Source organism: Narcine bancroftii, chromosome 3, assembly GCF_036971445.1.
Source record: "Narcine bancroftii isolate sNarBan1 chromosome 3, sNarBan1.hap1, whole genome shotgun sequence".
Taxonomy (NCBI): Eukaryota; Metazoa; Chordata; class Chondrichthyes; order Torpediniformes; family Narcinidae; genus Narcine; species Narcine bancroftii.
The window spans coordinates 72606234-72631317 of NC_091471.1; the positions used below are offsets into that span (position 1 = coordinate 72606234).

At 39.1% G+C, this 25084-nt stretch overlaps 1 protein-coding gene and 1 long non-coding RNA gene across 4 annotated transcripts in view; one reads left to right on the top strand and one right to left on the bottom strand.

Annotated features, from left to right (window-relative positions):
• LOC138757253 (protein unc-13 homolog B-like) overlaps window positions 1-25084 on the top strand; it is a 615971-nt gene that overhangs the window by 41005 nt on the left and 549882 nt on the right. The window lies entirely within an intron of this gene.
• LOC138757255 (uncharacterized) overlaps window positions 16620-25084 on the bottom strand; it is a 701670-nt gene continuing 693205 nt past the window's right edge. The window contains exon 2 of the long non-coding RNA XR_011353459.1: window positions 16620-16991. This is a non-coding gene — a long non-coding RNA (uncharacterized lncRNA). The remainder of the gene's footprint in view (window positions 16992-25084) is intronic.

A 25084-nucleotide genomic window follows, 5' to 3' on the forward strand; every position in this document is an offset into this window, starting at 1 on the left:
GAAGGACCTACCTTTAGGTTTATTGGGGAGGATTAATACTATAAAAATGAATATTTTTCCTCGGATGCAATATTTATTTCAATCAATTCCTTATTTAAAAAAAAAAATTTTAAGGATTTATATAAAGCAGTTAGAGAATTTTTATGGAAGGGAAAATTTCCGAGGGTAGCAATGAAAAAGTTGATGTGGGACTTTCAATTTGGAGGTTTGAGATTACCTAATTTTCAATATTATTATGAGGCAGCTCAATTTAAATTTCTTAGTGCATTAATGAATATGGAGGATCCGCCCATTTGGGCAAAGATAGAACTGGCAGTTATTTTAGAAAAATCTCCACATGAATTTTTGTTTCGATGGAATAAAAGTTTGTTATGAACTTATGATGTACCAATATTGAAACATTTATTGAATCTATGGACGAGTAAACTTGATAAAATGGGGCTTAAAAATAAATGGTCTGGGCGATTGCCATTATATAATAATCAACTTGTTCCTTTTATGGTCTCCAATATCACTTTGAAACAATGGGAAAGGAAAGGAATAAAAAACTTATCTGATTTTTTTTTTGAAGGACATTTTTGTTCTTTTGAGGAATTACAAAAGAAATTTGGTATTAGTGGAAATTCTGTATTTGTGTACTATCAGTTAAGATCATTTGTAAAACAGATATGTGGTCGGCAAATGACTTTATTGCCTGAAACTAGTTTTGAGAAATATGTACTTTCAATACCAGAAAAGGGGTATATATCTGATTTGTATTGTATTTTACAAGAAAATGAAAGTAAGAAAGATTGGGATAAAGATAAGTTGAAATGGGAAAAAGATTTAGGTTCTACAATAGCTGAAGAAGCTTGGATGGAAATTTGTCAAAACAGTATTCAGAAATTGATTAATGCTAGATTAGCGATGATTAATTATAATTTTATACATCAATTATATTTAATACCAGAAAAATTTTAAAAATTTGGTCTTAGTAAGTCAGACTTGTTTTCGTTGTGACCAGACAGCTAATACTTTTTTACACACTGTCTGGTCCTGTGACCGATTGCAACAGTTTTGGAAAGGTATTCAATCTATATTTAATAGCTTGTATGATTTGTGTTGTATTAGATCCTGATATATTTTTATTAGGGAATATGCAATCATTAATTGATTTAGGATTAAATGATTATCAGATTTCTTTTATCTACTTAGCTTTAGCAGTGGCCAAGAAATGTATAGCGTCTACTTGGAAAGATAGAAATATACTAACTTTGGATAGGTGGTATTTAGAGGTGAAGTCTTGTTTAATTATGGAAAGGATATCTTTTTCAATTCAAGAAAATATGTCTTTTTATAAGTTGAAGTGGACTCCATTTGTTAAGTATATGCAATTAAGTTTGATTTAAGTATGTTCCTAGATGTGATATTTTAGATCTGATAAATCTTTTTTAAAATTATTTTTATTTGTCATATTTTTCTTTTTCTTTGTGTGTGTTTTTTTAATACATAATATTATTAATTTTACTAATTCTTCACTCTTTGTTTTGGGGGAGGGGAAGGATGGGTTTTTTTATATATAGATTTTTTAGTTCTTGTATATGTAGTGGGGGGTTAGGTTGAATTAAGTTAGTTTATTAATGTTGTAATTATATTTTATTTTATATCTTTTCTTTAAATGTAATTTTTCTTTTTATTCCTGTGATAAAATCTTTAAATAAAGTTTAAAAAAAACCAAATAACATGTTCAATTGCCCTGAACACTATAATCCTCTCTTTATGTGGTAATTTTTGTTTCTACGTTGGAGAGACTAGATGCAGGCTGGGTGATTACTTAGTTGAGCATCTCTGTGGCCACCCATTTCAATTTCCCATCCCATTCCCTTGCTGACATGTCTGTCCATTGTCCTGTGCACTGCCATACCGAGACCATGCTCAAATAGGAGGAAAAACACATCTTATTCTATCTGGGCACCCTCCAATCGGATGGCATCAACATTGACTCCATTAGTTTCTGTTAACCCTACCCCCCCTCGCCCAATCTATCCCTATGTCTCCTTTCCTCTAGTTCTGTCACTCTCTTCCCTTTTCCCCCCATCCTTTGCCGTAGTTCTCCAACTACCCCCTCTCCCATCAATTTTCACTTTTCCTTTTTCCTGCCCTTCAACCCATATCCAATTAACATATTTCATTTGTTGGTTTGTGCACCTCCCCTTGCCTTTTCTTTCTTTTTCCCCATCCTTTAACTCGTACCTTGAAAAAGGGCTCAGGCCTGAAACTTAGGTGATATATATTTACCTCCTATGGATGCTGTGAGACCAGCTGAATTCGTCCAGTATTTTTCTCTGTTTTTAATAGAAATTTGCACTCCATAAGTCATTCAGCCCATTGAGTCCGATTTAACCTCAATCCACTTGTGGTATTTAGTCTTGTAGCATTTAGCTCTTTGTGAGTATTCACAAAGAAGGCGCCTGCAAGCTCACACCAAGACACAAGAGAAACTTGTCCGTGAACTACTCTTTGCAGATGATGCCGCTTTAGTTGCCCATTCAGAGCCAGCTCTTCAGCGCTTGACGTCCTGCTTTGCGGAAACTACCAAAATGTTTGGCCTGGAAGTCAGCCTGAAGAAAACTGAGGTCCTCCATCAGCCAGCTCCCCACCATGACTACCAGCCCCCCCACATCTCCATCGGGCACACAAAACTCAAAACGGTCAACCAGTTTACCTATCTCGGCTGCACCATTTCATCAGATGCAAGGATCGACAATGAGATAGACAACAGACTCGCCAAGGCAAATAGCGCCTTTGGAAGACTACACAAAAGAGTCTGGAAAAACAACCAACTGAAAAACCTCACAAAGATAAGCGTATACAGAGCCGTTGTCATACCCACACTCCTGTTCGGCTCCGAATCATGGGTCCTCTACCGGCACCACCTATGGCTCCTAGAACGCTTCCACCAGCGTTGTCTCCGCTCCATCCTCAACATTCATTGGAGCGCTTACACCCCTAACGTCGAAGTACTCGAGATGGCAGAGGTCGACAGCATCGAGTCCACGCTGCTGAAGATCCAGCTGCGCTGGATGGGTCACGTCTCCAGAATGGAGGACCATCGCCTTCCCAAGATCGTGTTATATGGCGAGCTCTCCACTGGCCACCGTGACAGAGGTGCACCAAAGAAAAGGTACAAGGACTGCCTAAAGAAATCTCTTGGTGCCTGCCACATTGACCACCGCCAGTGGGCTGATAACGCCTCAAACCGTGCATCTTGGCGCCTCACAGTTTGGCGGGCAGCAACCTCCTTTGAAGAAGACCGCAGAGCCCACCTCACTGACAAAAGGCAAAGGAGGAAAAACCCAACACCCAACCCCAACCAACCAATTTTCCCTTGCAACCGCTGCAATCGTGACTGCCTGTCCCGCATCGGACTTGTCAGCCACAAACGAGCCTGCAGCTGACGTGGACTTTTTACCCCCTCCATAAATCTTCGTCCGCGAAGCCAAGCCAAAGAAGATTTAGCTCTTTGTGAGTATTCATCCAGATACCACTTTAATTGCGAATTATAACAGAATCTGGATTTAAGAATCAAAAAAATTAAGGATGAACCTTCCTGAGCAATGACTTTCAAATCCCTGCAATTTTTTAGATAGAACAAAAATACTTCCTTCAATCATTTCTATTTCTTCTACTGCTAGCTTATGCGTATGTCCCTTAATATTAATTTCTTGGTGAATGAGTTTATTTTGTTCACACAGTCCAGGCAGCTAATTACACTGTGTAGCTTCATTAAATCCCTTCTGACTTTTGTGCTCCATAGAAAACAGTCCAGCCTGTTAATCTTTCTTCGAAGTATCTTTTACACTGGGTGTATATGCTCCTGGGAGCTGCATTCCCTTGCTTAGTCTAAATGCGATTGCTCACACTTTTCTGAATGTCATTTGTCAGTCCAGTGCCCAACTAAAGAGTCCATTAATTGAAACCTAGAATTTTATTCCTTCAACAAACAGGTGTCAATCATACCAGAAAAGTGTTGTAACCTTCCTTAATAACTAACGACCAGAAGCACTTGCAAGTTATGAAAGGCTCATCAGCTCCTGTTTGAATGGTGACATGGATATGTTCCAGTTTGCCTATAGTAGCAACAGGTCTACAGTGGATATAATAGCAACAGGTCTACAGTGGATGCCATCTCACTGACCCTGCACAAAGTCCTGGAACACCTGAACAGTAAAGATGCATTCATCAGGATGCTCTTGATTGAATATAGTTTGGCATGTAACACCATCATCCACTCAAAGTTGATCAGCAAACTCCAAGACTGGGACTCAACAACCCACTGTGTAATTAGGTTTTGGATTTCCTCACCTCTAGACCACAATCAGTGAGGATTGGTAAGAACATTTCTCAGTAATGGAGCACCACAGGAATGTGTTCTTAGCCCCCTGCTCAACTAACTTTAGACCTATGACGTAGTACGACAATAACGCCATCTACAAATTTACTGATGATACCACGGTAGTGGGTTGTATAAAGGATGGGGATGAGTCAGCCTACAGGATGGAAATTGAAAACTTGATTAAATAGTGTACCAACAAGAACGCTGCACTCAGTCATCAAAACTAAGGGACTGATTGTTGACTTCGGGAAGGTTAAACCAGAGGTATATAATCCAGTGATCATTGGGGGATTAGAGGTGGAGAGGTGGAGCAAGTGTAAGTTCATGGAATTCACCATCTTGGAGGATCTTTCCTAGGCCCAACACAAATGGCATCATGAAGAAAGCACGTCAGTGCCTCTACTTCCTCAGAAGTTTGCAGAGGTTTGACATTACATCAGAAACCCTGGCAAATTTCTATAGATGGGTGATGGAAAGTGTGCTGACCTCTGCATCTGGTATGAGGACACCAATACACCTGAATGTAAGGCCCTCCAAAACATAGTGGACACAGCCCAGGGCATTACAGGCAAAACCCTCCCCACTATCAAGAACATCTACAGGGAATGCTTCGGTCGGAGAGCAGCAGAAATCATCATGGATTCACATCACCCAGCATACACTCTCTTCTTGCTACTGCCATCAGAAAAGAGGTATAGGTGCTACAAAACTTGCACCACCAAGTTCAGGATTGGCTGCTATCCCTCTCCCAGCGTACTCATCAACAACAAACTCAATCAGGGACTTATTTAAGGACTTTATTTTTTTTTTCTATTCTCTCTGCATTGCAGTCAGTTTGATTACATTATTTTATTCACAGATTTTTTTTGTCTACATGTCCCTTATACAGATTTTTGTACTACCAATAAGTCGATGTCAATAAGCTTGGGTAATTCTGCCTTGCCCGCAGAAAAATGAATCTCAGGGGTTGTATGAAATGTGCTATATGTACTCTAGCAATGAATCTTAAATCAATGTACCTTTTTCTTTTGAAGACTTGTCATCCTTCTCCCTCTTTTTGAAGACTTGTGATTAAATTATTTTTATAAAATTTCAACAAACCTTCTTTTCTGTCCCACTAGCCCATGCTGCCAATGAACCTACACCCTACATATGTTTTGAAGGGTCAGAGTAAACTGGAGCAAACCCAAGCAGACATGGGAGAACATACAAACTACTTGAAGGCAGCACCAGATTCAAATCTAGGTAGCTGATGTAGTAATAGAGCTGTGCTAACCGTGACACTACCAATGCCTCCTGAAGAGTTCTTGGCTTTGTGCCTCTTTGAGTAGACTTCTCAATCATGATCACTCTGTTCAAGTTGGTCTGAATTGACTGGAGGAATGGGATGTCATATGATGAGGTAGAGTTAGTGAGTGGAAATAAGACTCTCCTAGGAATTAGTTTTTTTACAAAGTGTAAAATTGGCAAAGGTACTGAAACTAGTGCTTTGGAAACTGTTTAAGGCAAGCAAAGTATTCTTTTAATGTCACTAAAGAAAGGGGGGGGGGTGGAAATCTGCTGGCTTGTTGGGAACATACCAAGAAAAATGACAAGGATAAGTAAGGCTTACCACACAGATGGATCAGGGCGCTGTGCCACGAGCTCCCAGCCAAACAATGATGGTCCTAATGCTGCTACCAAGTGATCTGCAGCGCCATCCCAGCTGCAGTTACAGAGAGATGTTGACAAGGATGAAGAAGCGGTACTGCGCATGCATGAGCAGATCAAAAGAGTATGAACAACTCGGAGAAGGTAGTCTCTTTGAAACGCTACCAACAGAAGTAGAATATGAAGCTGAACTTCGGACCAGCGATGAAGGTGATGAAGAAAAGAATCAAGAGGAAATAAGAAGAAATGATACAAGTGGTTGCTACTAAAGGAGCTTGAAAATTTAAAACTTAAGACCTTAAGGATTAAGTACTGAAGCTTTAATGTTAATGAATGAGTTGAAGCAATTAAGACTGGATATTAAAAAAGCAGATAAAAAAATTATAAAATAGTGAATAGAATGCAAAAAAGAGTTGGAGAAAAGAGTCAAAAATGTAGAATTTGGTATGGAAAGGACTCAGGATAGAATGGATAAAATGGAGAACACAACTGATGCACTTTCTGCTTTAAATAAACAATTGTGTGAAAAAGTAGACCTGTTAGAGAATTTTAGAAGAAACTATATCAAAATGATTGATTTGAAAGAAGGTGAAGAAGGGGGACAATATTATAACTTTTTTTCATCGTTGGATTCCTGAAGTGCATGGACAAAATGAATTTGAAGATATAATTGAGATAGAAAGAGTGCATGGAGCTCTAAGACCAGGACCATTGCCAGATCAAAAACCACAAATCATATTGATAAAGCTTCTTCGGTATCAGGTCAGAGAGAAAATATTAGAATTAGCAGCAAAACAAGCTAAAGGGAGAAAGAGTGCAATGGAATAACATGGAAATAAGATTTTCTTTTATCCTGAAAAGTTTTGAACAGTTAAAGAAAATAATTTTTATCAGGTAAAGAGCACCTTGTGGGGGAGAAAAAAGTTATAAATTTATCCTATGCCATCCTGCAACTCAAGATTTTTGTGCAAGGAGGAGCAAATAAGTTCTTTGGACTCTGTTCATGCACAAGAATATGCTGATATTTTACTAGCTATTTGATAAGAGGCTGAAAAGGGGACAGTACAACAAGCAGGAATAGGAAGATTTTTTTGATTAATAAAGAATTATTTCTATTCTTTAAGTGAAAAATGGATTCAGAATAATGGTGAACATTGGAGGGAGGGTGGTTGGCGTTGATATGGACAGGCTTCTATCGAACCATGTGTGTATTTGTGGCTTGGGCCACAACCCATAAAATAGAGGGGGGTGGGTAATGTATATTATTTAAACAGCCTTAACAGGCCTTTTTGTTATTTTATTATTTCTCAATATAATTGTACTCTATTCTTTCTGGATTGATAAAATGGACATGTTTTAGCCTGATAGATAACAAGGTTTGAAATACCAAGCAGTTCTGAGGAGAGAGGTAAAGGGGAAGTATTGTTTTAAAATGATTTTTAAAAAATGAGTAAAATAGCAAATTAAGTTTTAATATTAATGGACTTAACAGCACAGTAAAAAGAAAGAAGATATTGACACATATTAAGAAAATGAAAGCAGATATATCTTTTTTTGCAAAAAAAACTAATTTAACTAAAAAAGAACATCAGAAGTTTAAAAAATAGATTGGGTAGGATATGTTGAAGGTTCCTCATTTAATTCAAAACCAAGGGGAGTAGCAATTTTAATAAATAAGACTCTTCTAGTTAAAATACAAAATGTAGTAATTGACCCTGCAGGTAGATATGGTACATTGTCAAATTTTTCTGAATATTGGGCACTTATGAATATATATGGACCTAACGTAAATGATGAAAAATTTATATGAGAAACATATCTTAACTTAGCCAATGTATGTGATAATATATTAATAAGTGGGGATTTTAATTTTTATTTCGATCCAGTTCTAGGTAGATCAACAAGAGCAATGATGAGCACAAAGGCATCCAAGGCCACATTGCTGTTAATGAACGATTGTAATTTAATAGATTTAATAGATACATCCAAGAGAAAGAGACTTTTAATTCAAATACACATGATTCTTATTCCACGATAGATTTGTTTTTAATATCTGCAAAACCTCAGGGCAGAATTCAACAAGCAGATTTTGAGGCATGAATATTATCTGATCATTCTCCTTCATGTGTTGACAATAACAATGTTGTACAAAGATGAATCAGTTTACAGGTGGAGATTTAACTATTATTAAAAAGGAAAGATTTTAGTGATTTTATTTGACAACAAATAAGATCCATTTTTGAGACCAACTCTATTTGGTTAATGATTTATTTTATGGGATGCGATGAAAGCATATTTGAGGTCAAATAATAAGTTGTACACTACTTCTAAAATTAAGAAAGATTATATGAAAGAAGTAGAACAATTAGAGACAGATAACAAATTTAGAAAAAGATTTGCAAAGACAAATTAATGAGGAAAACATGACTAATTAATTAGAAACTTGAATACAATACTTTACAAACATATAGAGCAAAGAAACTGATAATGAGAATGAAACAGATGTTATGAATTAGGTGAGCGAGCACAAGGTTCTTTCATGGCAGTTAAAATCAGAACAAATATCGAGAAAGATTATTGCAACTAAAACTGATCTTAATTTAATTACTTATAAACCTCAGGAATTTTATACAAGTTATACAAGTTAGAATATCAAAATTATGATAATAAAATAGATTTTTTTGTCACAAATAAATTTACCAAAATTAAATTTGGAAGATCAAAGAGAACTAGGTTCCCCCTTCATCTAAATAGAGAGGAGGGAAGCACTGAACTCATTACAAAGTAATATATCTCTGGGAGAAGATGGTTTCCCATCTGAATTTTATAAAGAATTTAAAGATTTATTAATCTCCCCATTTTTATGGAGGTATTTGGACAGTTGGTAGAAACACATACTTAACCAGAATATAGATAATATAGCAATAATTGTAATAAAAACATTGAAAGGCATAATCATATAGACCTATTTCATTATTAAATGCAGATTATAAAATAATACCAAAGATTTAGCAAACAGGTTAGCAACATTTTTACCAAAATTAATAAATATGGATCAGACTGGATTTTTTTTAAAGAAAAAGAATATCAGCAGATAATGTCACTAGATTATTGAGTATAATACATCTAGCACAAAAGAGAGGGGCTTAAATGTAGCAGTGGTTTTAGATACATAAAAAGTGTTTGATAGATCAGAATGGAACTTTTTGTTTAAAGTATTTGAAAATCTTGGTTGGGAAAAATATTTTGCATATTGGATTAAAGCTTTATATAGTGGACCAAAAGCTAAAGTCATAACAAATGGGCAGATATCTGCACATTTTAATTTAATTAGATTTAATAGGCAAGCGTGTCCATTATCTCCAGCTTTATTTATTTTAGCAATTGAACCACTTGCAGAACTGATTTGATCTGACCCTGATGTTAAAGGTTTTAAAATTAACCAAGAAGAATATAAGATTTATTTATTTTAGTTATTTAATATATTTGCAGATGCCATATTAATTTACTTGACAGAACCTAAAGGCTCATTATGTAAACAATATTTAAAATTAAAAGAATATGGGATAATGTCGAGTTATGAAATAAATTGGGATACAAGTGAAATTATGTTTCTTACGAGAGATGACTATACTCAGTGTCAAAGGGATACCCAGTTTAAATTGCCGTTAAATGGAATAAAATATTTAGGAATAAGGGTAGATACTAGTTTAAATAATTTATTTAAATTAAATGATTCACCTTAAGAAAATTGATGAAGATTTGAAAAAATGGATGGAATTGCCAATAACATTATTGGGAAGAGATGATTGTATTAAAATTAATATATTTCCTAGAGTGCAATATCTTTTTCGAACATTGCCTATATCCTTCTCACAGAATTTCTTTTTCAGGAATTAAATAAATATGTAAGGAAATTTCTTTGGAAGGGAAAGATGTTGAGGGTTTCCATTGAAAAATTAAGATGAAATATGAACGAGGAGATCTACAACTTCCAAATTTAAAAAAAATTATTGTAAGACAACACAAATGAGATTTCTCTTTTTTTGAAGAGGGAGAGAAACCATCATAGATTTAAAAAAATACAAATTTTGAACCACAATAATTACATTACATTCAATTCAAAAAGTTATACATGTGGTAAATAAACCCCTCACCCTTCCCTCCCTCAAAACCCCTAGAAAGAAAACAGAAAATAGAAAAAGGACCAGAGAATGCCAAGGGAATAGAGCATAGTCTAATATTGGAGGTTATCAAGAAATTAGGTTTTTAGAGAGTCTCTTAAATATACAAACCAATGTCAAACTTTAATTTTCTTCAAATAAGCTAAAATCCCCTCTCTTAATTTGATTATTAAATCCATTTATATTAAACATTATGAAATTTAGCACCCTACTAGTAGCCATTGATCTACTTCCTAACAATTCTGAACCCCCCTTTGCCTCTCCTCTTGGGCCTCCCACACCTTGAAACTATTAACCACACTTGACATCTCCATCCAAAGCAAGAAAGTATGGAAAAGAAAACAAAACTTTAAAAAATCCCCCCCCCCCCCAATAAAACCCAGCATGGATTAAGATAGAGATGGAAAAGATAGTAGAGAAGACACCATAATTAGGAAAACCCTGATGGGGCAAGTTTCTTCGGCAAGTCACTGAAGTGGCTGATTGGAGGGAATCACTTTGTATGTGTCCAACGAGCAACAAATCTCCCTCGGAAACCAACAAGAACCTTCCTGAGCAGTAACCAATTACCTTTAAGCACCAGAGCCTGGTGAAAGTTCAAAAATGTTAAATTCTGTGCACTGTATAAGAATTACCTAATACCAGTGAACTTGGAGGAGTGTGAAGTGAGATTGGACTGAATTAAAGAACTTTACTGAACTTATACACATTACATACACATGCGCTTAGAATTAGAAGGGGGTTTAGTTAGGTCAAGTTAATAGTATTAAGTTAAAGTTTGATCCTGTTTTTATGTTTAAAGAAAATTAAAAGCAATTTTTGTTTAAGTAATCATTTAGCTTGATGAATTTCTATTGCTGCTTGGTTTTTGGGTCCTCTTGGCCCATAACATTCATATAAATATTATTGCAAAAGGGAACTCAAAAGCAGTAAATTCATAGATCTAGACAGAGATGGGAAATAGATTTAAATATTACTGGGGAGAAAAATTGGTCGGAACTATGTCTAGATAGTATGACCAATACTATAAATGTTAGATATAGATTGGTTCAGTATAATTTTTTTAATATATCAACTATATCTTACCCCATAAAAAATAAATAGATTAAAGTCAGATCTTTCAGATCAATGTTTTAGATGTAGCCAAGAGATTGGAACTTTTTTTTTTACATTCTTCATGTCCATGTCCAAAACTGAGACCATTTTGGATAGAATTAGGAACTTTTTTGGAGCAAGTCACAGCAGTTAAATTTCCACAAAATCCAATGTTGAATATGTTGGGAAATATTTCAGGGATAATTCCAAAATTGAAACTGAATTTATATATATCAAAAATAATTTGTAAAAATTGTATTAGCAGTTGCAAGAAAATGTATAGCAGCGGCATGGAAATCAGATTCTCATTTAAGTTTAGAAAGATGGCATGTGGAAATTCATAGCTGTGTACCTCTTGAGAAGATGACATAATTTGAGAAATAAATATGATACTTTTTTGAAAATTTGATGCCCATATTTACATATTGAGGGTATAAATTTATAAATGGACTTTCCCTAAACCTCTTGAAACCTTGTTAACTCCTTGGAATAAATAAACAAATAGAATTCAAAGGTTAGAATTGAGTGAAAGACAACCATGCCTACTTTTTTCTTTATTTACAATTGTATTTTTTTCTTCTCTCTTCCTTTCTTTTCTATCCCTTTTCGTTATTATTTGTGGGGAGGGGATGAGGGGGGTGGTTTATATCTTTAGGGTTCTATAATATTATCATGTATAATGGATTTGATATGATTACATTATTATATTTTGATATGAATACATATATGGAAAATTTAAGTAAAATAATAAAAAAGAATTGACTGGAGGATAATTTTAAAACCATATCAAAGACCTGTGTATGCAGATAAAAGATTTTTGGCTTATTTGCACTTGATTACAATCCACCTGATTACTAAATTGATATTGTAGTGAAATAATAGTATTTTTGTCAACATATCGCAGCCTTATAGCTCATTGTATTTCTTTCACTGTCAGGAAATGCATTTTAGTTGCATTCTTAATTAATTTAAGAAGTAGCTTGGTTGTGCCTGTAAGATTTAGTCATCCAGTTTGATTATTAGAATATATTAGAGTGACTTGATTTATTTCTGTATGTTTTATACATTGTAACCAAAATACTTAGAATTTGTGATTATCCTTGTTCAGTGCAAGGTGGTTTGCTTTTACAGCTTTCCTGGACTATAGATAAGGTGGCAAGTTCTTGATTTCAAGGATATTTAACTTTTTTTTAAGGAGTGGAAATCAGTGAAGGAGAGAAAGGCCAATAATTCTCAGAAGGGCATTGGAATATTAACTGTTGTATCATGTTATGCGAGGAGAGGGGAATTTTCTCTTTTGGATATGTCATTGGCTGGCCTAAATGTTACCTGCCACCAATTGGCCAGGGTGAGAATCAGAATTTATTGACATGAACATGTCCCAAAATCTCATTGTTTTGCGGCTGCACTACACACACATTGCATACATGTGTGCTTAGAATTAGAAGGGGGTTAGGCTAGTTAAGTCAACAGTGATAAGTTAAAGTGTGATTCTGTTTTCATGTTTAAAGATAATTAAAAGTAACTTTTGTTTAAGTAACCTTTTGTCTTGGTTAATATCTATTGCTGCTGAGTTTTGGGGTCCTCTGGGCTCGTACCAAGTGTTTTTCCTCCAATTTGATGGAGGTCTCAGTTTGGCAGTGCATGAGACCTTGGAAAGACATGTTGTCAAGGGAATGGGGCAGGGAATTGAATTGGGTGGTCACTGGGTGATTTCTGCTATTGTGGTGGACAGTGCCAAAGTGCTCAACGAAGTCATCTCCCAATTTGTGTCCAGCCTCTCCTATGCAAAGGAGACCACAATGAGAGAACCAAATGCAGTCAATGACTCCTGTAGATTCACAAATGAAGCGTTTCTACACTTGGAAGGACTGTTTGGGGCACTAAATGGAGATGTGGGAGAAGGTGTGGGTTTAACTGGAGTACCTTCTACGGTCACAAGTGTAGGTGTCAAGGGTGTGATTAGTGAGAAGGAAGGAGTGGATGAGGGAATCATTGAGGGAGTAGTCCCTACAGAAGTTGGAGAGGAAAGGAGCACGGAAGGTGTGTCTGGTGGTGGTATCACGTAGTCTGTGGTACCTATGTCTGAGGATTATGTATTGGGTGTGGAGGCTGGCATGATTCCCTTTGAATCCTGACCTTGTGTGTGGAGGTGGAGGGTAATGCCAACTATTTATTTCCTTTCTTCTGTTGTCTTCTCTCTATCCAATTATCACCTTTCATCTGTGGCCTGTACTTTTCTTCCTGTCATTTAAAAATTTTTTTTTAGATGTCTGCTGAATTTTCTCATACCTTGAAGGGCTCAGGCTTGAAATGTCAGAAATACATATTTGATTCTGATGTGTGCTGTGAGACCTTCTGTGTTCCTCCTGCAATCAGCATCTGCAGAATCTCATCTTTCAGTACTTTCCTTTTCAACTGCTTGGTATTTTATGTATGGTCTCACCAACGCTGCAAGTTTATCCATCTGTAATGTTAAGATTTTCTTTTTCCACAGACTCTGCCTTATTTACTGAGCATTTCCACATTTTTCTGTTTTAATTTCCAAACTTTTCAAAAAAATGTGGCTTGCATTGCATGTTTTTATGTCCCCTTTTGGCTTGTCTTTTCTCACTATAACTGCACTCATTCATCTTGCACCAGGCACTTTGTAAAGAGTGCACAAGCATGAAAACTGTGCACTTTGTTCTGTAAATCTCTTCTCCTCTTTATGCAGCTTCAAGGCAGTTGCTTTTCATTTTCCCTGTTAGGATAAAGGGTCTTTTGATCTCAGATTTCTAATTTACGTGACATCACATACAACCTTGAGATTCTCTTTTCCTCTGAGCGCTGCAGAATTACCACTAATTGGTAATGCAAAAAAAAAGCACACAATGTAAAGATGTAAACAAACAAAGAACTGTCAACTGAGAATGAATGTAAACAAACTGCAATAAAGAGGGAACAAAAAGAAAATTAATAAAGTGCCCAAGTAAGAATTCTTAAATAAGTCTGAGTTTGTTGTTGAGGAATCTGATGGTGGAGGGGTAACAACTGTTTCTGAACCTGGTGGCACCTACAACTCTTTCCTGATGGCAGCAATGAGAACATAGTGTGTGCTGGGTGGTTTGGATCTTTGATGATTGCTGCTGCTCTCTTATGGCAGCGTTCTCTGTAGATGGTGGGGAGGGTTTTGCCTGTGATGTCCTGGGCTGTGTCCACTACCTTCAGGAGGGCTTTACGCTCAAAAGTATTGGTGTCCCTATACTAGACTGTGATGCAGCTGGTCAGTACACTTTCCATTACACCTCTGTAGAAATTTTCCAGGGTTTCTGATGCCATACCAAACCTCCGCAAATTCCTTAGGAAGTAGTGGCGCTGACGTGCTTTCTTCATTATGCCATTGGTGTGTTGGGTCCAGGAAAGATCCTCTGAGGTGCTGATTCCCAAGAAATTAAATTTACTCACCCTCTCCACCTCTGATTTTCCCCCAATGATCACTGAATTGTATACCTCTGGTTTTCCTTTCCTGAAGTCAACAATCAACTTCTTAGTTTTGGTGAAATTAAGTGCTAGATTGCTGTTGGTGCACTATTCAGCCAAGTTTTCAAACTCCATCCTGTATTCCGACCTGTCCCTTTCCTTTATACAACCCACTACTGTGGTATCGTCAGCAAATGTATTATTGTCATTCTGAGCCACACAGTAGTAAGTGTAAAGTGAGTAGAGCAAGGGGCTAAGAGTACAGTCCCTTGGTGCTCTGGTACTGCTGGAGATTGTGGAGAAGTTCAAGATTCAATTAATTGTTACAGTAATAAAAGTGTTGTATTACATGAAATTTCTTTTTTCCTGCTGCAAGCAGACAAATTTGTCACTGGCAGGAATTGCCTAAGCGCCTCTTACATTTCTTACAGTCAGACTTTGTCACTCAAAGAGAAGCAAAAGTCTCCCTAGACTCACCGAGTATCTGTAGATTGCTGCTTCCCCCCCCCCCCCCCCCCCCCCCCCCCCACCAAAGCGCTGCTTCAGCTCCTGTAGCCACACAGAGACCAGTCCAAACTATTAGCAACCTGGGGTCTACATCCGAACCTCTGACATGGTCAGGAACCCTTCAGTGCCCTCAGCATCTCCTTGCAGCCCGGTTCCAATACCTGGTACATCTTAAACCAGTCTCCAGCAGTCCGAGCCCCGGCACCAGTCTCCTGACAGCAATCTCCATTTCTTCCTGCCCTCGAGGAAGTATCTGAAGCTCCCTGTCAAAAGTGCTGTATTTCAGTTCTAGAGGCCGCAGATGATTGCTGAAGGAAGCCATTGGCTGCCAACCCCCTTTGATCTGCTGCTCCAGAACTCCACCGATTGCCGTTCCTGTGGAGTCCACCGTCAGGGCCATTGGAGCGTCTGCCCTGGGGTGTGCCAAAAGAGCAGTGCCTGCCAGGGCTTCTTTGGCCTTCACGAAGGCCTCCACTGACTTCTCATCCCATGTGATGTCCTTCACCTTGCCTGCCATCCAGGTGAACAAAGGATGCATGATCCAGGCAGCTGAGGGGATGAACCTGTGGTAGAAGTGATCATTCCCATGAACTCCTGTAGCCTCCTGGTCGTGCTGGGCCAAGGAAACCACCAGATGGCCTCCTCTTGCTGGGTAGCGGTGTGGCCTCTTCCTTGGTTTTCCTATAGCCCAGGAAGTCAGTGGTATCCACCCGAACTGGCACTCACTCACTCAGCCTGGTGTAGAGGTTGCAAAGGTGCATCAAGTATTCTTCCATTTCCTGCTTGCCACGAGGATGTCATCTAAGTAGATGAAGGAACCGTCCAGGTCTCAGCCCAGAGCGTCCATTAGCTGCTGGAAAGTTTGTATGGCATTCTTCAACCTGAATGGCATTTGAAGGAATTTGAACAGGCCGAATGAGGTGAAGATGGCAATCTTAGGGAAAGATCTTTTCCCCGCGCAGGTTAGCTGCAAAGTCCTAGATGTGCGGCACGGGGTATCGATCTGGTGTTGTGGCCTCGTTGAGCTGATGGTAGTCGCCGCATGTTCTCCAACCCCAAGTGGCCTTGGGCACCATATGCAGGGGCTGTCTGACTGCCTTATGATGCCATACTCCTCCAGTTTCTTGAATTCCTTCTTTGCCAACTGGAGCTTCTCCGGAGGGAGGTGTCTTGCTCATGCATGGAGCAATGGGCCCTGAGTAAGTATATGGTGCTGTACCTCATGCTGGGGCATCGCCATGGTGAAATGGGGCATAAGCACTGTCAGGAACTCAGCCAGGTCCTTGTGTATTGTTAGGTCTGCTTTGTTCATGAATGAGTGAGACAAACACCAGGCTGAGTCGAAATCAGGGTTCTTTGTTCTTTATTACCGGATTGTAACACTTGCGACTAACAAAGTTAGTCGGAGAATGCATTCTGCCGTTATCAGCAAAATGGTGATTTTTTATACCCTTGGATACATGCTTAGAACATCATCATATCATTACTTGTCCAATGACTAAAACTGTTGCTATCCTTTCCCTGCTAGCTTCCTGCCTCTCAATCCATCAATGTCTCTCTTATCTTGTAAGTACAAGGATGCATTTACATCTTGTTACAGCCCTGTACATTCCCATCTCATGATGTTTTACCTAACAGGAGTACAAGGACACCTCCCCTTCTTGTTACTGCCCTGTACAGGGTAACTCCCTACACATTCCCATCTCATGATGTTTTACCTTACAATATTCATCAGTGGATTGGTGCACGGAGTCCAGGTGGAGTGCTAGAAACTTGGCGTCTTTGAGGGGGAAGGTTTGGAAAGTCTTGGATCAGCCTCCGGCCCTTGAGGTCCATGAGCAGGCAATGGGCATGCAGGAAGTTTCCTCAATGGAGCAGCTGCTCCACTGTGGCCAGTGTGAACTTCCACAAGAAAAGGCTGCCTCCCAACTGCAGTTGGACTTTGCATGTTCCATAGGTCTGGATGGTGCTGTTGTTGGCAGCCCTCAGCGTAGGGTTCAACAGCCTGTTCCTGGTGTCCTGTCCCAACGGGGGCAGGATGCTGACCTCTGCTCCTGTGCCAATGAGGAATCATTGTCTGGACTGATGGTCCCATATGTACAGGAGGCTATTCTTTTGGCCGGCTGTCATGCCATTAGCAATGACTGGCCCCAGTATTTCCCTGGAATATGGATGGTGGCCTGCACCGGAGCCCCATCGCTGGTGAGAGAAGCACCACTGGTCATTGGGATCACCTCCTTTGGGGGGTGCTGCTCCTTCAGCGGGTCTGCACTGGTCTGGCTGTGGGGTTTAGCGATGGAGCCCACGGATGCAGAACACTCTTTTCTGTTTCCACAGGACGTCCGCTCATGCTACGACTTTCCGTGGGCCACTGAAATCAGTGTCTGCCAGGAGCAATTGGACATCCTCAGGCAGTTGCTTCAGGAATGCCTGCTCAAACATGATGCAGGGCTCATGTTTGGCCAGAATGGTCAGCATCTCGTTCATGAGGATCGGCATGAGCCTGTCCCCTAAACCATCCAAATGGAGCAGATGTGTCCCTCTCTCACGCCTTGAAGGCAGTGTATGCGCCTTCCGATGGGGGCTCCTGGATGAAGTTGGCCACCTGGCTCACCGTGTCCTGGTCCAGGGCGCTCACCATGTGGTTGAACTGGGTGGATTCTGCAGTAATCTGCCAGATCTGAAACTGTGCCTCAGCCTGTTCAAACCACTCGTGTAGCTGATTGGTCCAGAAGGTCGGCAGCTTGAGAGTGATTGCGTGGACTGCTGCCGGCTTGTTCATCGTTGGGTTTAGATGCTATCTAAGCCATTGGGGTCACCAATTGTTGCCATGCGCAACTCGAAAGAAAGATACGTTCACGAGTAGAGTCAGGTAAAGCTCTGTGTTTTATTGGGGCTCAAGCCCGACTTTTATACCTCTCATATTCCTGCTGTTTCCCCCAATTGCTGATGTAACCACTCGCATAACAAAAGTAGGTTTCCCGTGCATGGGTACCCTCTTGCATGGCAATACCTTCTTCACCATGCGCTGTCCCTGTCTGTTGGCTGTGCAGTGGGGATCAGTACCATTTTGGGGTCACTGGCCCTTAAACTGTCCTTGCTGTTCACTTGCTAGGGCCAGTGCTGCTGTGCAGTCTGCTGGCTTTTAGGTGTGCATGCTCCCCGGAGCACTGGTTTGATTTCTGCAGTGGTGGACCGCCACAACACCATCTATAAACACTCTATTCTTTCTCTGATATCATTATCATTAGGATCAGATAGCAATCTGGTCAGGTCCTCTGTTTTGACCACTCTGTTTTCTAATTGTGCAGACATTTAAAAAAAAAAATTCTTGATAAGAGTCATCAACCATTGTGTGTGTGTGTGTGTGTGTGTGTGTGTGTGTGTGTGTGTGTGTGTGTGTGTGTGTGTGTGTGTGTGTGTGTGTGTGTGTGTGTGTGTGAGATGTATATTAGATTGAAATTTTGTCACCATCTTTGCTGATTTATCTAGGATGGGGTCCAAGGAAAAATTAAAATCTTACCCAACCAATATATTTTGCCTTCCTTCCACTGCTTTTAAGAAGATATTCTGCATAAAGGATTCATCATCCAAATTTGGAGCATAAATATTCAGATGCGACCAGGCTTCTGCATATATCCAACAAATATGTCATTACAAATCATCCCGCTGAATCAATGGATATGTCCTCAACCAACACTGGTTATATTTTTGTTAATTCAAATTGCCACCCCTCTTGCTTTGGAGTTGAAAGAAGATGAAATGACTTGTTTCATCCAGTCCCTTTTTAATTTATGATGTTCCAATTTTTCATTTCCTGTAAGAAAATTATATCTGCCTTTAATTTTTCAAGTGTGTCAAGACTCTTCCTCTTTTGGGTCCATTTAAATTTAAAATTATAACTAATAAATTTGCATTTTACTCATTCATATTTACACATATCCAACTCTACCATATAACCCTTCTGCTTATTCATAGAATACAGTGATTTTTCCCTTTTTTTAAAAAAAACACGTGTGATATCCCTGCACTGACAGTCATGTAAACAAGAAACCTCAGAAGCCTGCAAAAAAAAGCCTGTGATATTATTTAAAAGAGAACGCTTCTGTGCCTTTTTATAAAAACCCTCTTTCTCTGACACCAAACGCCTTATTACTTACTATTTTACTAAGTATTCACCCTTTCCCGAGCTTTCCTTATACATTTCATTACTACTTTATTAACCAATAAAAGATGATTTAAAATATAACTCTCTTTTTACTTTTTCCCACTTTTTTAATTTCACAGTTCACTTTGTCTTTTTCTTATTTTTTCTTTCTGGAATCCGTTCTGAGGTCCTCTTTATAGTCCTTGTATTTTCCCTGGCATATTTAACAGCTTCTCTTCTCGATAACTTAACAATCTTACTAGAACTGATCGTGGACTTTGATCATCTGGGGCCAAGGGTCCAGTGGGCTCTCTCAATAAGCAAGTTTTCTTTGAATCTTCCTGTTCCCAACACTCATGGAATCCATTCTTCAAAGAACCCACTGGATCATTCCTTTCAAACCCTTCTTTTAGCCCAATTATACAGACATTATTCTTTCTTCTGAAATTCTCCATATGATCAATTTTATCCAGCAACAGTTGTTTGTCCTGTTTCCTTGCCATTGTATTTTCTTCCAAGGCCTTCAGTTTTTCCTGAACCATTATTGGGTCATTTTGGACCTGGTCCATCTGAGTTGTCAGGTTTTCAAGTGCTGTCTCCAGCACCGATATTTTGTCTGCCATCTGCTCTCAGCACATTTTCTACCTTAGAAAATTGTCCACTCAGTGTCTCCATTGTTTTCAGGAACTTTTGCAGATTGGGTGTCAATCTCCTCCCACTCTTCTATTTGAGTTTGCTTCGACATCATGTTGACAGCTTTTTCACCATTCCTTTGAGGACTTTCTGTCGACTATCTTGCAACTTTTGAACTTCTTCAGCCCTAGTTTTTTGGTTCTTATTTTTCTTACCTGCCATTTTATATTTTTAGCATATAAAATCTTTGATAACTTGGAATCATCTTTTTAATCATTTTCATGGACAGCTCTTCTAACCCACGTCTGACTAGATGCTTCACATGCCCACACCCCTATTTATTCGGGTGGAGGGAAATTAAACCATTCCGTGACAGCAACATTTGGTGCTGTGGTATTCCTGCATTAGAATAATTGTTACAGCATATTTTCACCTGCTGGGCCACAGCATCAAACATCATAAATTTTGTACTGGAACATGGTGCCTGCAGAAATGGACTCTCATTTTCTGCAACACTTCTGCTTGATGCCTGGAGTTCTTTAATCTTGTGGCAGCAATTCTGTCAGTGTATGTGACAAGAAGCATTTTGCAGTAATGACAAATAGTGTCTGTGACTGAGAGGATCACTGAACGAATTGAACAAGTTCAGTTACAAGAGAAACGTCCGCTATGTCCTGTTCTCCAATTGGGATTTCTGAAGGGTCGTATGCGTGGTCAGACATTCCCTAAACAGACGTTATGCGGCGCATGACTATATTTAGTTTTATGTATGAATTGACTTGCCTGGACAGTAAGCAAAACAAAATTTTTCACCATCTGTGTACATGGCAATAAATAATTCAATGAATTCAAGATTCAATTAATTGTCATGTAATAAAAATAGTGTCATATTACATGAAATTGCATTTGTCTGCTGTAAGGCAGACAGGTTCACCAATGGCAGAAATGACTTGAAATGTCTCTCACAGTCAGAGAATGAGAAGCAAAAGAGTTTTCCCTCAGAATCACTGAATGTTCATGGATTCGGTTCCAGTGTTCCTGCGGCTTCCACAACTACACAGAGTCCAGTCCAAACTCCAGCTTTGAACCTCTGATACTATTAATAATCCTTCAACATCCTCGGCACTCTCTCACGCCCTGCTTCTGATACTGGTACTCTTCAGCTAGTTTTGAGCCTGTCTCCAGCAGTCTCTGTGGTGTGAGTCCCTTGACTGCAATATCCAGCACCCTGCAGCCTCTGTGGGTTCCTCGCCTCAAGTTACCAGTAGCCCACTGCTTGTGTGGGTCCTTCAGCCGCAGAACCCCTCACTGGTCCACTGCCATGGTCACCATCCTGTGGGTCGTCTTCTCTGCTTCTCCTTCTCAGATGGGGAGGGGGGAGGGGGTATTCTCCCTGTTTTCTGGTGCCCTGCACCAGTCCTCTGCTTCCCTGGAGTCTGCAACCCCTCATGGCTGCTGCAGATCATAGGCACCACCGTATTGGGTCCAGACACTGTGGTCACGGAACTTCAAATAAAACTACCGTTGGCTCCTTTAATAGGCCATTCAAAGCCTGTACAGAGCTGACGACAGTCAAACTGGGACTTTTGGCCCCAGGGGAATGCTGTGTTTCTGCCTCCGGCTCTCTGTGGAGAGTAATGCTGCCATTACAGCAGTGCGGCCAATTTTTTTTACAACCATTTAAACAAATAGGGAATGGAATTTTTAAGAATGTGAGTAGATCTAATGGAAACTGATAGGCTCTATCAATGACTTCAAAGCCGTAGAGTGAGGAACGATATGCTTTATTACACGTTAGACTTGTAGCTGGCCCGATTCCAAGAGCTCGACTGAGGACAGGGAGAGGGAAGTCGACCTTTATTTGAGGGTCACAAGGGGAGGAGTTACCAGGGAGTGAGTCGCCAGTGTGGGACGGGCCAGCTACCCATTGACAATCACATATACACATATTTGTATCACCACAGAAACAATAAAAAAAATTATGACAGGACTAGATTTGTTGCTGTTTCTGCTCTATCTGCTCCCAAGATAAAGCTTTCCATTCCAGGATATTTGAGATGAAGCCATCCTAGTGGAGTTAAGGAGTTTGTCCAGCACTTTTGTGAACTGCACTGGACACCAGAGTCTACAGTTTTTCTTGTTCACCTTTAATTTATTGAATGTAGTTTGACAACTTTATTATCTCCAATGATTATCAAGTTATCATGTCCATTGAATCAGCTTAAACCAGCTTTGAGCCACAGCATTCCAGAATTAGAAATAATGAGCAAAAGAATATTTCAACCAAATATCTTAAATTTAATGACTCTAAACATGACCTATGGAGGAGCGCAACAGATCATGCAGAATCTGTGAGAGAATAAGGTGGTTGGTGGTGGGGTGGGGGGGAGCAGAGGGGGAAGGAGTACAGGAGGACAGGTAGAGATAATGGATGGATACAGATGCTGGGGTAAAGGAGAAAGATGCAAAGAAATGATAGAGATGGTGAAGAAAGATGACTGACAGGAGAAAAAAGGGAAGTGGTTGAAAAGCTGGAGGAAGGGAGAGGGAGATGAGGGAAATGGAGATTGGAAAAGTTGGTAATGATGCTATCTGGTTGGTGTCTGCCAAGATGAAATATAAGGTGTTGTTCCTCTAATTTATGGGTGGCTTCAACTTGGCAGTACACAAGGCCATGGACAGACCTGTCAGTGTGGCTATGGTGTGTGGAATTTAAATGGTTGGCCACTGGGAGGTCCTTGCTGTTGCAGCAGAGTGAAGGTGCTTCAATGAAACGATCTCCAGTCCGCATCCAGTTTGTTGGGAGTGTTTGCTCCACTAAATATTCCACACTGGCGTAAATGATGTGATGGGTTTTGCAGTTTGTTTTATACTTGGTTCAGAATGTGTGATAATATAAATCAGTACACAGATTTTTAATTTTTTTCTCTGGTTCTGTGATGTTTTCCTTGAATTGTAATCACGTGTCGTCATGACAAGTTTCTGTCAGGATCAGTTGTCATGGAATTGCACTGGAGCAAAGGTCACTTATTGGCGATGAATACTGTTTTATGGGGATTGCTCTTGTTCTCGGAGGCACCCCTTTTTATTGTAGAATTGATCATTCTTGAGGAACTGAAGGGGGTGACTGAGTGGATTCAGAAATTAGCATTGGAGGAGCATCTACTCTTTTACTTCTCCAACAAGCAGACAGTTAGACAAATGAGAGGCGATCTCATTCAGGCATAAAGAGTATTAATGAACTAAACAGCATCAATGTGAAGTTGGTGTTTTTCTCTATAGATTTTTTGATATCTTATTATTTTCCTAACATTGATTTTGTGTTGGTAAAATGAATCTGATGTAAAAAAGAACATCAATAAACATGGAATATCAGAGCAGATATGAGAGGGTGAATGGCCTACTCCTGCTTTTCCTTGTTAGTATATCTGAGAGCAGAAAATTTGAAATTCTTTCTCAGCCTGGCCTGTATTTGACTCCAAACCCACAGTGATTGTCTTTTTTCCCCCCAATTACTTGTCTTCACAGGAGGTAATAAACTCTTCTGGTGTACAAACTGCTTTAACAAAGCATGGTAAGTATAAAGCCAGATAGACCATGCTTTGCATTAAGAAGGGCATTGGTTTTGGACACCTTGCTCAGTCAACACAATAAAGTGTTCCTCATTAACAATCGAGTTAAACTCCTGGGACTCTGTTCAACAAGGATTGCATTAGTTTATCACTTGTCTTCCAGGCAATTAAGAATGGGTATTAAATGTTGGTCTTGTGACTGTGTGAATGAGCAAACACAAATAAATTAAAAGTACAAGCACAATTTTGAATTTATGTGCAGTATTTCTAATTGAGGAGATGATCACATTTGTTTGGTGGTTTGCATATAAATTATTTTATTTTGGATTTGGATTTCCTTGTGATCAAAAACACTGCTTTTTTTCTGGAATTATGTTTTTATAAAGTTAGTTATTATTATTAACTGATTAATTTTTGAACAGCTATTATTGAGGCACATATTTGCTTGAATAACCCTTCTCTTTATTTATCTCCATTTTTCTTTCTTCTTGGAAAAACTGATTTGATTTATCAGAGAAGTTGTTTGTTCAGCTTAGAAACTGTTGTGAAGTTCTCAAGGTCTGAAATGCTGCCAGATCCCTGATCGGCAAAAATGGTTTCTTGTAAAGTCTGTGATTTGCTTGCAGATAAACAATTTAGCACATTTGGTAATGAAAATAGCCTTATAATATTGACTACAATGAGATCAACCATAAATACTGTCTAAAAACATGAAATTTTATTTATAGCAGCTGTCAGGAGCATAATTACTGAAGAAGCTGCCAGGTCAGAACTCTGTGTACAATTGTTTATTGTGCTGGACTGTACCTGGCAGTTCATTGAATTTGAACATTTCATATTGGAATGGGAAATCTGACTAAATCGGAGCATTTTGATTCACGTGGGAGGAGGAAAAGAGAGATTCCAAGGAAGCAACAGGAAGTAGTTTTATATTAAAAAAAAACTCTTGGCTTGTGCTCTCCAATACTGAGGAAGTGCTGCATATCAATGGTTCTGTGTTTTCGATGGCACTCAATAATGCCAACATTACTGAAATGAAGTAAAACATGAAAGTCTGCAAACACTGAAGTAAAAACACAATGCCTGGGAAACTCAGGAGGTCAAACTGTGTCCTTTATATAGCAAAAATAAAAATACATAACCATCGTTTCAAGCTTGAGCCCCTCATCGAAAAATGGTAGCAGGTGTGCAAATAAAAGAGTAAGGGGTGAGGCATGGTCGCAAAGGCAGGAGTTAACAAATGGAGAAGGGAGGGAGGACACAGCAGCAAGTGAGGGGAGGAGGGATGGTTAAGTGAATTTCACTGAAATTAAATTTATCTGGTTATTACCACATTACCGCACGGATGGCAGTCTCTTCAATCTGAGGCGCCTGCAAGCTCACACCAAGACACAAGAGCAACTTGTCCGTGAACTACTCTTTGCAGACGATGCTGCTTTAGTTGCCCATTCAGAGCCAG